The 14,443-nt window shown below is 38.4% G+C and overlaps 1 long non-coding RNA gene across 1 annotated transcript in view; it reads left to right on the top strand.

The window, feature by feature from the left end:
• Positions 1-14,197, top strand: part of LOC132434459 (uncharacterized) — a 191,560-nt gene extending 177,363 nt beyond the window's left edge. Inside the window, exon 3 of the long non-coding RNA XR_009521306.1 lies at positions 14,090-14,197. This is a non-coding gene — a long non-coding RNA (uncharacterized lncRNA). The remainder of the gene's footprint in view (positions 1-14,089) is intronic.
• Positions 14,198-14,443: the final 246 nt, after the last annotated feature.

The following is a 14,443-nucleotide window of genomic DNA, read 5'->3' as shown; positions in this document are numbered from 1 at the left end:
GTGGAAAAAACCTATATGTCCATTTATGGATAAATGGATAAAGAAAATGTGGTATATACATACAGTGGAATATTATTCATCCTTAACAAAGTACAAAATCTATCATATGCTACAACATGGATGAAACTTGAGGACATTATGCTAAATGAAATTAACTAGCAACAGAAAGACAAATACTGCATGAGTACACTTATATGAGGTATCTATAATAGTCATATTTATAGAAGCAGAGAGTAGAATAGTGGTGGCCAGAGGCTGGGGGCAGGCGAGAATGGGAAGTTATTGTTCATTGGGTGTAGAGTTTATGTCACATACAGTGAAAAAGTTCTAGAGATCTGCTGTACAACAATACTCATGTAGTTAACAATATTGCACTATACGTTTAAAAAATTATTGTGAGTAGATCTCATATTATGTGTTTTGTTTTTTACTACAATTAAAAACAATAAGGTGAAGGGAGAAATTTTTTCTCCATGTTTGACCAGAGGAATAGGTCTGAAACTGTTTGAGGTGCTGGTGGTTGTCACTATACTTGTTGTTCTGTTTAAAGATCTGGGGTATTGGGCTTCCCTGGTGGCACAGTGGTTAAGAATCTGCCTGCCAATGCAGGGGACACAGGTTTGAGCCCTTGTCTGGGAATATCCCACATACCGCAGAGCAAAAAAGCCCGTGCGCCACAAGCACTGAGCCTGCACTCTAGAGCCCCCGAGCCACGACTACTGAAGCCCACGCACCTAGAGCCCATGCTCCACAACAGGAGAGGCCACCACGATGAGAAGCCTGCACACCGCAATGAAAAGTAGCCCCTGCTCGCCGCAACTAGAGAAAGCCCGCGCAGCAATGAAGACACAATACAGCCAAAAATTAATTAATTAATTAATTAATTTAAAATCTGAGGTATTAGGATTTACCAAGTATAAAAATTCTATTTTCAAAAAAATGTTAACATAAGCAAAGTTTTACTTCGATTTTTTTGGCTCATAAATGACTCTGCAATATCTAACATGTAAGAGACTAACATGGTTACTGTCTAAAGGCAGCACAGAGGCCACTGAATATTTGTACAATTTTAGGAAAAGAGGAACAGCTCAAAATCTCCTTCACACTGAGGGAGGGAAAATGGGGTGGGATCAGGGTAGATGAGTAAATAAACATCTTAGCTCTGTCATCTGGGCTGAGGGTTCCCCGCTGAAACTCCAGCTACATAGGCGGTCGATTGGACCCTACCTGTGTTAGGGAAATATAATCAAAAAGAAAAAAAATCTTCCAATCCAAGAATCCTCTTCACAAAGAGAGTTGAGAAACAAACCACTTTTATTATTAAATAAGCATTAAACGAGAGTGTAATGTGCATCACAGGCAATCTGCTAAGAGATTGCAAGGACAGAAATCTGCCCTTTTTTTACACAAGCACATACAACCCATCACATACATGCTTTTTTTAAAAAAAAAAATTTAATTTTATTTTTAAACAGCATGTTTTTATTAGTTATCTATTTTATACATATTCGTGCGTATATGTCAATCTCAATCTCCCAATTCATCCCACCACCACCGCAGCTGCCTCCCTGCTTTCCCCCGTTGGTGTCCATACATTTGTTCTCTACCTCTGTGTCTCTATTTCTGCCTTGCAAATCGGTTCATCTGTAGCGTTTTTTAGATTCCACATATATGCATTAATATACGATATTTGTTTTCCTCTTTCTGACTTACTTCACTCTGTATGACAGTCTCTAGACGCATCCACGTCTCAACAAACGACCCAATTTCGTTCCTTTTTATGGCTAAGTGATATTCCATTGTATATATGTACCACATCTTCTCTATCCCTGTGTCTGTCGATGGGCATTTAGGTTGCTTCCATGACCTGGCTATTGTAAATAGTGCTGCAATGAACATTGAGGTGCATGTGTCTTTTTGAATTATGGTTTTCTCTGCATATATGCCCAGTAGTGGGATTGCCGGGTCATATGGTAATTGTATTTCTAGTTTTTAAGGAACCTCCATACTGTTCTCCATAGTGGCTGTATCAATTTACATTCCCACCAACAGTGCAAGAGGGGTCCCTTTTCTCCACACCCTCTCCAGCATTTGTTGTTTGTAGATTTTCTGATGATACCCATTCTAACTGGTGTAAGGTGATACCTCATTGTAGTTTTGATTTGCATTTCTCTAATAGTTAATGATGTTGAACAGCTTCTCATCTGCTTCTTGGCCATCTGTATGTCTTCTTTGGAGAAATGTCTATTTAGGTCTTCTGCCCATTTTATGATTGGGCTTTTTATCTTTTAATATTGAACTGCATGAGATGTTTATATATTTTGGAGATTAATCCTTTATCCGTTGATTGCTTTGCAAAATTTTCTCCCATTCTGAGGACTGTCTTTTCATCTTGTTTATGGTTTCCTTTGCTTTTAAATTTCCTTAGGTCCCATCTGTTTATTTTTTATTTTATTTCCATTTCTCAAGATCAAAAAAGATCTTGCTGTGACTTATGTCAAAGGGTGTTCTTCCTATGTTTTCCTCTAAGAGTTTTATAGTGTCCTGTCTCACATTTAGATCTTTAATCCATTTGGAGTTTATTTTTGTGTATTGTGTTAGGAAGTGTTCTAATTTTATTCTTTTACATGTAACAGTCCAGTTCTCTCAGCACCACTTATGAAGAGAGTCTTTTCTCCATTGTATATCATTGTCTCCTTTGTCATAGATTAGTTGACCATAGGTGTGTGGGTTTATATCTGGGCTTTCTACACTGTTCCATTGATCTATATTTCTGTTTTTGTGGCAGTACCATGTTGCCATGTTGTCTTTTTCTTTTTTTTTTTTACATCTTTATTGGAGTATAATTGCTTTACAATGATGTGTTAGTTTCTGCTTTATAACAAAGTGAATCAGTTATACATATACATATGTTCCAATATCTCTTCCCTCTTGAGTCTCCCTCCCTCCCACCCTCCCTATCACACCCCTCTATGTGGTCACAAAGCACCAAGCTGATCTCCCTGTGCTATGTGGCTGCTTCCCACTAGCTATCTATTTTAGGTTTGGTAGTGTATATATGTCCATGCCACTCTCTCATTTTGTCCCAGATTACCCTTCCCCCTCCCCATATCCTCAAGTCCATTCTCTAGTAGGTCTGTGTCTTTATTCCCGTCTTACCCCTAGGTTCTTCATGACATTTTTTTCTTAAATTCCATATATATGTGTTAGCATACAGTATTTGTCTTTCTCTTTCTGACTTACTTCACTCTGTATGACAGACTCTAGGTCTATCCACCTCATTACAAATAGCTCAATTTCATTTCTTTTTATGGCTGAGTAATATTCCATTGTATATACGTGCCACATTTTCTATATCCATTCATCCGATGATGGACACTTAGGTTGTTTCCATCTCCTGCCTATTGTAAATATAGCTGAAATGAACATTTTGGTACATGACTGTTTTTGAATTATGGTTTTCTCAGGGAATATGCCCAGTAGTGGGATTGCTGGATCATATGGTAGATCTATTTGTAGTTTTTTAAGGAACCTCCATACTGTTCTCCATAGTGGCTGTACCAATTCACATTCCTACCAGCAGTGCAAGAGTGTTCCCTTTTCTCCACACCCTCTCCAGCATTTATTGTTTCTAGATTTTTTGATGATGGCCATGCTGACTTGTGTGAGATGATATCTCATTGTAGTTTTGATTTGCAGTTCTCTAATGATTCATGATGTTGAGCATTATTTCATGTGTTTGTTGGCAGTCTGTATATCTTCTTTGGAGAAATGTCTATTTAGGTATTCTGCCCATTTTTGGATTGGGTTGCTTGTTTTTTTGTTATTGAGCTGCATGAGCTGCTTGTAAATTTTGCAGATTAATCCTTTGTCAGTTGCTTCATTTGCAAATATGTTCTCCCATTCTGAGGGTTGTCTTTTCATCTTGTTCATGGTTTCCTTTGCTGTGCAAAAGCTTTGAAGTTCCATTAGGTCCCATTTGTTTATCTTTGTTTTTATTTCCATTTCTCTGGCAGGTGGGTCAAAAAGGATCTTGCTGTGATTTATGTCATAGAGTGTTCTGCCTATGTTTTCCTCTAAGAGTTTGATAGTTTCTGCCCTTACATTTAGGGCTTTAATCCATTTTGAGCTTATTTTGTGTGTGTGGTGTTAGGGGGTGATCTAATCTCATACTTTTACATGTACCTGTCCAGTTTTCCCAGCACCACTTATTGAAAGGGTTGTCCTTTCTCCACTGTACATTCCTGCCTCCTTTACCAAAGATAAGGTGACCATATGTGCGTGGGTTTATCACTGGGCTTTCTCTCCTGTTCCATTGATCTATCTTTCTGTTTTTGTGCCAGTACCATACTGGCTTGATTACTGTAGCTTTGTAGTATAGTCTGAAGTCTGGGAGCCTGATTCCTCCAGCTCCGACTTTTGTTCTCAATATTGCTGTGGCTATTCAGGGTCTTTTGTGTTTCCACACAAATTGTGAAATTTTTGGTTCTAGTTCTGTGAAAAATGCCCGTGGTAGTTTGATAGGGATTGCATTGAATTTGTAGATCCCGTTGGGTAGTAGAGTCATTTTCACAATGTTGATTCTTCCAGTCCAAGAACATGGTACATCTCTCCATCTATTTGTATCATCTTTAATTTCTTTCATCAGTGTCTTATAATTTTCTGCATACAGGTCTTTTGTCTCCTTAGGTAGGTTTATTCCTAGATATTTTATTCTTTTTGTTGCAATGGTAAAAAGGAGTGTTTTCTTGATTTCACTTTCAGATTTTTCATCATTAGTGTATAGGAATGCCAGAGATTTCTGTACATTAATTTTGTATCCTGCTACTTTACCAAATTCATTGATTAGCTCTAGCAGTTTTCTGGTAGCATTGTTAGCATTCTCTGTGTATAGTATCATGTCATCTGCAAACAGTGACAACTTTACTTCTTCTTTTCCAATTTGCATTCCTTTTATTTCCTTTTCTTCTCTGATTTCTGTGGCTAAAACTTCCAAAACTATGTTGAATAATAGTGGTGAGAGTAGGCAACCTTGTCTTCTTCTTGATCTTAGTGGAAATGCTTTCAGTTTTTCACCGTTAAGGACCGTTGATGTTGGCTGTGGGTTTGTCATATATGGCCTTTATGATGTTGAGGAAAGTTCCCTCTATGCCTACTTTCTGCAGGGTTTTTATCATAAATGGGTGTTGAATTTTGTCGAAAGCTTTCTCGGGCTCTATTGAGATGATCATATGGTTTTTCTCTTTCAATTTGTTAATATGGTGTATCACGTTGATTGATTTGCATATATTGAAGAATCCTTGCATTCCTGGAATAAAGCCCACTTGATCATGGTGTATGATCCTTTTAATGTGCTGTTGGATTCTGTTTGCTAGTATTTTGTTGAGGATTTTTGCATCTATGTTCATCAGTGATATTGGCCTGTAGTTTTCTTTGTTTGTGACATCCTTGCCTGGCTTTGGTATCAGGGTGATGGTGGCCTCATAGAACGGGTTAGGGAGGGTTCCTCTCTCTGCTATATTTTGGAAGAGTTTGAGAAGGATAGGTGTTAGCTCTTCTCTAAATGTTTGATAGAATTCGCCTGTGAAGCCATCTGGTCCTGGGCTTTTCTTTGTTGGAAGATTTTTAATCACAGTTTCAATTTCAGTGCTTGTGATTGGTCTGTTCATATTTTCTATTTGTTTCTGATTCAGTCTTGACAGGTTATGCATTTCTAAGAATATGTCCATTTCTTCCAGGTTGTCCATTTTATTGGCATATAGTTGCTTGTAGTAATCTCTCATGATCTTTTGTATTTCTGTAGTGTCAGTAGTTACTTATCCTTTTTCATTTCTAATTCTGTTGATTTGAGTCTCTTCCTTATTTTCCTGATAAGTATTACTAATGGTTTATCAATTTTGTTTATCTTCTCAAAGAACCAGCTTTTAGTTCTATTGATCTTTGCTATCATTTCCTTTATTTCTTTTTCATTTATTTGTGATCTGATTTTTATGATTTCTTTCCTTCTGCTAACTTTGGTGGGTTTTTGTTTTTCTTTCTGTAATTGCTTTAGGTGCAAGGTTAGAGATGTTTCCTGTTTCTTAAGGTAGGATTGTATTGCTATAAGCTTCCCTCTTAGGACTCCTTTTGCTGCATCCCATAGGTTTTGGGTCGTCGTGTCTCCATTGTCATTTGTTTCTAGGTATTTTTTGATTTCCTCTTTGATTTCTTCATTGATCACTTCATTATTAAGTAGTGTATTGTTTAACCTACATGTGTTTGTATTTTTAACAGATCTTTTCCTGTAATTGATATCTAGTCTCACAGCATTGTGGTCGGAAAAGATACTTGATACAATTTCAATTTTCTTAAATTTACCAAGGCTTGATTTTTGACCCAAGATATGATCTATCCTGGAGAATGTTCCATGAGCACTTGAGAAGAATGTGTATTCTGTTGTTTTTGGATGGAATGTCCTATAAATATCAATTAAGTCCATTTTGTTTAATGTACCATTTAAGCTTCTGTTTCCCAATTTATTTTCATTTTGGATGATCTGTCCGTTGGTGAAAGTGGGATGTTAAAGTCCCTACTATGAATGTGTTACTGTCGATTTCCCCTTTTATGGCTTTTAGTATTTGCCTTATGTATTGAGGTGCTCCTATGTTGGGTGCATAAATGTTTACAATTGTTATATCTTTTTCTTGGATCGATCCCTTGATCATTATGTAGTGTCCTTCTTTGTCTCTTCTAATAGTCTTTATTTTAAAGCCTATTTTCTCTGATATGAGAAATGCTACTCCAGCTTTCTTTTGGTTTCCATTTGTGTGGAATATCTTTTTCCGTCCCCTCACTTTCAGTCTGTATGTTTCTCTAGGTCTGAAGTGGGTCTCTTGTAGACAGCAGATATATGGGTCTTGTTTTTGCATCCATTCAGCTAGTCTGTGTCTCTGGGTGGGAACATTTATTTACATTTAAGGCAATTATCGATATGTATGTTCCTATTCCCATTTTCTTAATTGTTTTTGGTTTGCTATTATAGGTCTTTTCCTTCTCTTGTATTTCTTGCCTAGAGAAGATCCTTTAGCATTTGTTGTAAAGCTGGTTTGGTGGTGCTGAACTCTCTCAGCTTTTGCCTGTCTGTAAAGGTTTCAATTTCTCCATCAGATCTGAATGAGATCCTTGCTGGGTACAGTAATCTTGGTTGTAGGTCTTTCTCCTTCATCACTTTAAATATTTCCTGCCAGTCCCTTCTGGCTTGCAGAGTTTCTGCTGAAAGATCAGCTGTTAACCTTATGGGGATTCCCTTGTGTGTTATTTGTTGTTTTTCCCTTGCTGCTTTTAATATGTTTTCTTTGTATTTATTTTTTGATTAATATGTGTCTTGGTGTGTTTCTCCTTGGATTTATCCTGCATGGGACTCTCTGTGCTTCTGGACTTGATTAACTATATCCTTTCCCATATTAGGGACGTTTTCAGCTTTAATTTCTTCAAATATTTTCTCAGTCCCTTTCTTTTTCTCTTCTTCTTCTGGAACCCCTATAATTCGAATGTTGGTGCATTTAATGTGTCCCAGAGGTCTCTGAGACTGTCCTCATGTCTTTTCATTCTTTTTTCTTTATTCTGCTCTGCAGTAGTTATTTCCACTATTTTATCTTCCAGGTCACTTATCCGTTCTTCTGCCTCAGTTATTCTGCTATTGATCCCATCTAGAGTAATTTTAATTTCATTTATTGTGTTGTTCATCATTGCTTGTTTCATCTTTAGTTCTGGTCCTTGTTAAATGTTCCTTGCATTTTCTCTATTCTATTTCCAAGATTTTGGATCATCTTTACTATCATTATTCTGAGTTCTTTTTCAGGTAGACTGCCTGTTTCCTCTTCATTTGTTGGGTCTGGTGGGTTTTTTATCTTGCTCCTTCATCTGCTGTGTGTTTTTCTGTCTTCTCATTTTGCTTATCTTACTGTGTTTCGTGTCTCCCTTTTTCAGGCTGCAGGTTTGTAGTTTCCATTGTTTTTAGTGTCTGTCCCCAGTGGCTAAAGTTGGTTCAGTGTGTTATGTAGGCTTCCTGGTGGAGAGGACTAATGCCTGTGTTCTGATGGATGAAGCTGGATCTTGTCTTTCTTCTGGGCAGGTCCATGTCTGGCAGTGTGTTTTGGGGTGTCTGTTGACTTATTATGATTTTAGACAGCCTCTGTGCTCATGAGTGGGGTTGTGTTCCTGTCTTGCTAGTTGTTTGGCATAGGGTGTCCAGCACTGTAGCTTGCTGGTCATTGAGTGAAGCTGGGTGTTGGTGTTGAGATGGAGATATCTGGTAGTTTTTCGCGGTTTGATATTATGTGCAGCTGGGAGGTTTCTTGTGGACCAGTGTCCTGACCTTGGCTCTCCCACCTCAGAGGCACTGCACTGACTGCTGGCTGCAGCACCAAGAGCCTTTCATCCACATGGCTCGGAATAAAAGGGAGAAAAAGTAGAAAGAAAGAAAGAAAGAAAGAAAGAAAGAAAGAAAGAAAGAAAGACAGAAAGAAAGAGGATAAAATAAAATAACGTAAAATAAAATAAAGTTATTAAAATAAAAAATAATTATTAAGAAAAACTTTTTTAAAAAGTAAAAAAAAAAAAAAAGACAGACGGACGGATAGAACCCTGGGACAAATGGTGAAAGCAAAGCTATACAGACAATATCTCACACAGAATCATACACACTCACAAAAAGAGGAAAAGGGGAAAAAATAATAAATCTTACTCTCAAAGTCCCCCTCCTCAATTTTGGATGATTCGTTGTCTATTCAGGTATTCCACAGATGCAGGGTACATCAAGTTGATTGTGGAGATTTAATCCGCTGCTCCTGAGGCTGCTGGGAGAGATTTCCCTTTCTCTTCTTTGTTTGCACAGCTCCCGGGGCTCAGCTTTGGATTTGGCCCCACCTCTGTGTGTAGGCCGGAGGGCGTCTGTTCTTCGCTCAGACAGGATGGAGTTAAAGGAGCCGTGGATTCGGGGGCTCTGGCTCAATCAGGCCAGGGGGAGGGAGGGGTACAGAGTGCGGGGTGAGCCTGCAGCGGCAGAGGCCGGCATGACGTTGCTCCAGCCTGAGGCAAGCCGTGCGTTCTCCCGGGGAAGTTGTCCCTGGATTCTGGGACCCTGGCAGTGGCAGGCTGCACAGCCTCCCCAGATGGGAGGTGTGGAGAGTGACCTGTGCTCACACACAGGCTTCTTGGTGGTGGCAGCAGCTGCCTTAGCGTCTCATGCCCGTCTCTGGGATCCACGCTGTTAGCCGCGGCTCACGCCTGTCTCTGGAGCTCCTTTAAGCAGTGCTCTTAATCCCCTCTCCTCGCACACCAGGAAACAAAGAGGGAAGGAAAAGTCTCTTGCCTCTTCGGCAGGTCCAAACTTTTTCCCAGACTCCCTCTCAGCTAGCCATGGTGCACTAACCCCTTCAGGCTGTGTTCATACCTCCAGTCCTCTCCCTGTGCTCTGACTGAAGCCGGAGCCTCGCCATGTTGTCTTGATTACTGTAGCTTTGTAGTATATTCTAAAGTCAGGGAGTCTGATTCCTTCAGCTCCATTTTTCTCCCTCAAGTTTGCTTTGGCTATTCAGTGTCCTTTATGTCTCCATACAAATTTTAAGATATTTTGTTCTAGTTCTGAAAAAAATGCCATTGGTAATTTGATAGGGATTGCACTGAATCTGTAGATTGCTTTGGGTAGTATAGTCATTTTCACAACATTGATTCCTTCAGTCCAAGAACATGGTATATCTCTCCATCTGTTTGTTTCATCTTTGATTTCTTTCATCAGTATCTTATAGTTTTCTGAGTACAGGTCTTTTACCTCCTTAGGTAGGTTTATTCCTAGGTATTTTATTCTTTGTGATGTGATGGTAAATGGGATTCTTTCCTTAATTTCTTTTTCTGATTTTTCATTGTTAGTGTATAGGAATGCAAGAGATTTCTGTGCATTAATTTTGTATCCTGCAACTTTACCAAATTCATTGATTAGCTCTAGTGGTTTTCTGGTAGCACCTTTAGGTTTATTTATGTATAGTATCATGTCATCTGCCAACAGTGACAGTTTTACTTCTTCTTTTCCAATCTGTACTCCTTTTATTTCTTTTTCTTCTCTGATTGCCGTGGATAGAAGTTCCAAGACTATGTTGAATAATAGTGGTGAGAGTGGACATCCTTGTCTTCTTCCTGATCTTAGAGGAAATGTTTTCATATTTTCACTATTGAGAATGATGTTTGCTGTGGGTTTGTCATATATGGCCTTTATTATGTGGAGATTGTTTCCCTCTATGCCCACTTTCTGGAGAGTTGTTACCATAAATGGGTGTTGAATTTTGTCAAAAGCTTTTTCTGCATCTATTGAGATGATCATACGGTTTTTATTCTTCAATTTGTTAATATGGTGTATCACACTGATTGATTTGTGCATATTGAAGAATCCTTGCATCCCTGGGATAAATCCCACTTGATCATGTTGTATGACCCTTTTATTATGTTGTTGGATTCTGTTTGCTAGTATTTTGTTGAGGATTTTTGCATCTATTTTCATCAGAGATATTAGTCTGTAATTTTCTTTTTCTGTAGTACCTCTGTCTGGTTTTGGAATCAGGGCGATGGTGGCCTTGAAGAATGAATTTGGGAGTGTTCCTTCCTCTGCGAGATTTTGGAAGAGTTTGGGAAGGATGGGTGTTAGGTCTTCTCTAAATGTTTGATAGAATTCACCTGTGAAGCCATCTGGTCCTGGACTTTTGTTTGTTGGAATATTTTTCATCACAGTTTCATTTTCATTACTTGTGATTGGTCTGTTCATATTTTCTATTTCTTCCTGGTTCAGTCTTAGAAGGTTATACCTTCCTAAGACTTTGTCCGTTTCTTCCAGGTTGTCTTCCAGCAACTCTCTTGGCATAGAGTTGCTTGTAATAGTCTCTTATGTTGCTTTGTATTTCTGTGGTGTCTGTTGTAACTTCTCCTTTTTCATTTCTAATTTTATTGATTTGAGTGCTCTCCCTCTGTTTTCTTGATGAGTCTGTATAAAGGTTCATCAGTTTTGTTTATCTTCTCAAAGAAGATAAACAGCTTCTCAGCTTTAAGTTTTATTGACCTTTGCTATTGTTTTCTTTGTTTCTATTTCATTTTTTTCTGCTCTGATCTTTATGATTTCTTTCTTTCTACTAACCTTGGGTTTTGTTTGTTCCTCTTTCTCTAGTTCCTTTAGGTGTAAGGTTAGATTGTTTATTTGAGATTTTTCTTGTTTCTTGAGGTAGGATTGCATTGCTATAAACTTCCCTTTTAGGACTTCTTTTGCTGCATCCCATAGGTTTTGGATCATCATGTTTCATTGTCATTTGTCTTTAGGTATTTTTTTATTTTCTCTCTGATTTCTTCAGTAATCTCTTGGTTATTTAGTAATGTATTGTTTAGCCTCTATGTGTTTGTGCTTTTTACGTTTTTTTCCCTGTAGTTGATTTCTAATCTCATTGTGTTGTGGTCAGAAAAGATGCTTGATATGATTTCAATTTTCTTAAATTTATCAAGACTTGATTTGTGACCCAAGATGTGATCTATCCTGGAGAATATTCTGTGTGCACTTGAGAAGAAAAGGTAATCTGCTGTTTTGGGGTGGAATGTCCTATAAATATCAATTAAATCTAGCTGGTCTATTGTGTCATTTAAAGCTTGTGTTTTCTTATTAATTTTCTCTCTGGATGATCTGTCCATTGTTGTAAGTGAGGTGTTAAAATTTCCCCACTATTATTGTGTTACTGTCAATTTCCTCTTTTATAGCTGTTAGCCTTTGCCTTATGTATTGAAGTGCTCCTATGTTGGGTGCATATATATTTATAATTGTTATATCTTCATCTCAGATTGATCCCTTGATCATTATGTACTTTCCATCTTTGTCTCCTGTCACATTCTTTATTTTAAAGTCTATTTTATCTGACATGAGTATTGCTACTCCAGCTTCCTTTTGATTTCCATTTGCGTAGAATATCTTTTTCCATCCCCTCACTTTCAGTATGTATGTGTCCCTAGGTCTGAAGTGGGTCTTTTGTAGACAGCATGCATATAGGTCTTGTTTCTGTATCCATTCAGCAAGCCTGTGTCTTTTGGTTGGAACATTTAATCCATCCACCTTTAAGGTAATTATTGATATGTTTGTTCCTATTACCATTTTCTTAATTGTTTTGGGTTTGTTTTTGTAGGTCCTCTTCTTCTCTTGTGTTTCCCACTTAGAGAAGTTCCTTTAGCATTTGTTGTAGAGCTGGTTTGGTGGTGCTGAACTCTCTCAGCTTTTGCTTGTCTGTAAAGCTTTTGATTTCTCCGTTGAATGAGATCCTTGCCTGGTAGAGTAATCTTGTTTGTAGGTTCTTCCCTTTTATCACTTTGAGTATATCATGCCACTCCCTTCTGGCTTGTAGAGTTTCTGCTGAGAAATCAGCTGTTAACCTTATGGGAGTTCCCTTGTATATTATTTGTCATTTTTCCCTTGTTGCCTTCAATAATTTTTCTTTGTCTTTAATTTTTATCAGTTGAATTACTATGCGTCTCAGCCTGTTTCTCCTTGGGTTAATCTTGACTGGGACTCTCTGCACTTCCTGGACTTGGGTGGCTATTTCCTTTCCCATGTTAGGGAAGTTTTCATCTATAATCTCTTCAAATATTTTCTCGTGTCCTTTCTCTCTCTCTTCTCCTTCTGGGACCCCTATAAAGAGAATGTTGGTGAACTTAATGTTGTCCAGAGGTCACATACATGTTTTCAAGATGAATAATAACTAGTCCTCAAGTAAGAGGACTTGATAGCACAGTTTGTCATATATAGTTCATCCTAAATTGTCCTCCTAGTTGGGGTGTTGTTGGCTAATTGCCTTATCCAGAGGACAAAAAATGTCTTGTTTTTATGACTGTAGTTAGTTTTGCTACTTGGAGCAAGGGACCCCCTGAAGTTAGGTCCCTACCCTTCCACGGAAACTGGGAAACAGAGGTGCTATCTCCTTTGGTGTTAACATTTCAAAGACAGGGCGCCTAGGCCCTTGAGAAAGATGATTCTGGTTCATAAACCTGGCAAGAACTTTATCTAGTTTTCAAAAGGATTTTTATACATTTCAAAAGGATGCAAAAGTACCCTCAATGATAAATTTTTTAAGGTAAATGCTCTAAGAGAAATGAGGGGATGGAAATCTCTCCCCCATTTTCAACAGGGAGAGCTAAACCTCTTATTTTTAATTTGTGTTTGTTCTTACAGTTGAGCTGACAGCTTGGAACTCTCAAGGCAACCCCTGTGTGTGGGGGGGGGAGTGTCGGGGGACACAATGAGCCTCAGTTTTCATGAGGCCCAGGTGCTTGGGGGGGATGGGGGCTAGGCAGCACCATATTCCCACTCCAGCCACAGGAAGAGCCATGCCAGGTCCTGGGGTGGGGTGAGGGGGCGTGTCTTTATCCTTCATAACCCACACCTCTCCAAGAGGGCTTGTTTGAATCTTATATAGTGTCAGGTGCTGAGGCTTGGCTATGCTCAAAGAGGTTTTTAGTTAAATAATAATATTTAATGGTGCATGCTTCTGTGTGTGTGAAATTTTTATGGGGATAAGCCTAGTAGGTCTTTGGGAAGGGTCCTTTCTATCAACTTTAGCTTTTGATGCATGTGCATTGCTAGTTAATACTTTTATTTCCAAAGGACTAGGTTTGAATTCTGTCTGAGGGTATCTTTATCAGAAATTTGCTTTTTTTTTTCCCCCAAAAGTGATATTCCTTCTAACTGGTTCTGTTTAAACTCAATTTATCAAGCAGCTGAGTCTTAGCCAGCAGGTTTTGAAATTAGCACTTATTAGATCAGATTCTATTATTTTTTTCAGTCGGTCTGTGAGAATAAACCTAGGTGCCATTTGAAATGAAGGCACATAACAGCCTTGCTCCGGAGATAATTTTCTCTGTTACACAACACTGTGCCACCAGATCGGTTGCTCAGTTAAAAGCATTTAACCCAGACCAAGTGATAATAGCAGGTGTGTGTATCATAAGAGAAGGTCAAGTTACATCACCCCCGTCTCAAATTCTGCTTTACTTTGTTTGGCTATCGCCACTATTGGTTCTTGATTTTCCACAGATCAAATGAAGGTGAACGACAGCTGTGTTGGAATTACAATGTAAATTGCAACGTGCAAAGCCTACCTGAACAGGAAAAGCTGATGTGAAGCGGACAGTCATGATGAAGGCCTCCACTCTGAACTGGTTTGAACTTTTTAGTATGAAATAAACATATGTTAGTGTAAAAATGGTTAGGGTCTTTACTTTGTGCTATCACGTATCGAGTTCATTTAGTAAAAGCTTCAAGCAGTGAGCAAGTACTTAGTTACCAACAGTCTTAAAAGACAATATTACATTTCCAAATTACTTTAGGTTGGACCTCAGGAAATGTAATTATATTCTTTACATTATTTCGTGACTGTGAATCCCTTTC

Source organism: Delphinus delphis, chromosome 1, assembly GCF_949987515.2.
Source record: "Delphinus delphis chromosome 1, mDelDel1.2, whole genome shotgun sequence".
NCBI lineage: Eukaryota > Metazoa > Chordata > Mammalia > Artiodactyla > Delphinidae > Delphinus > Delphinus delphis.
This window is presented reverse-complemented; position numbering and strand designations above follow the sequence as displayed.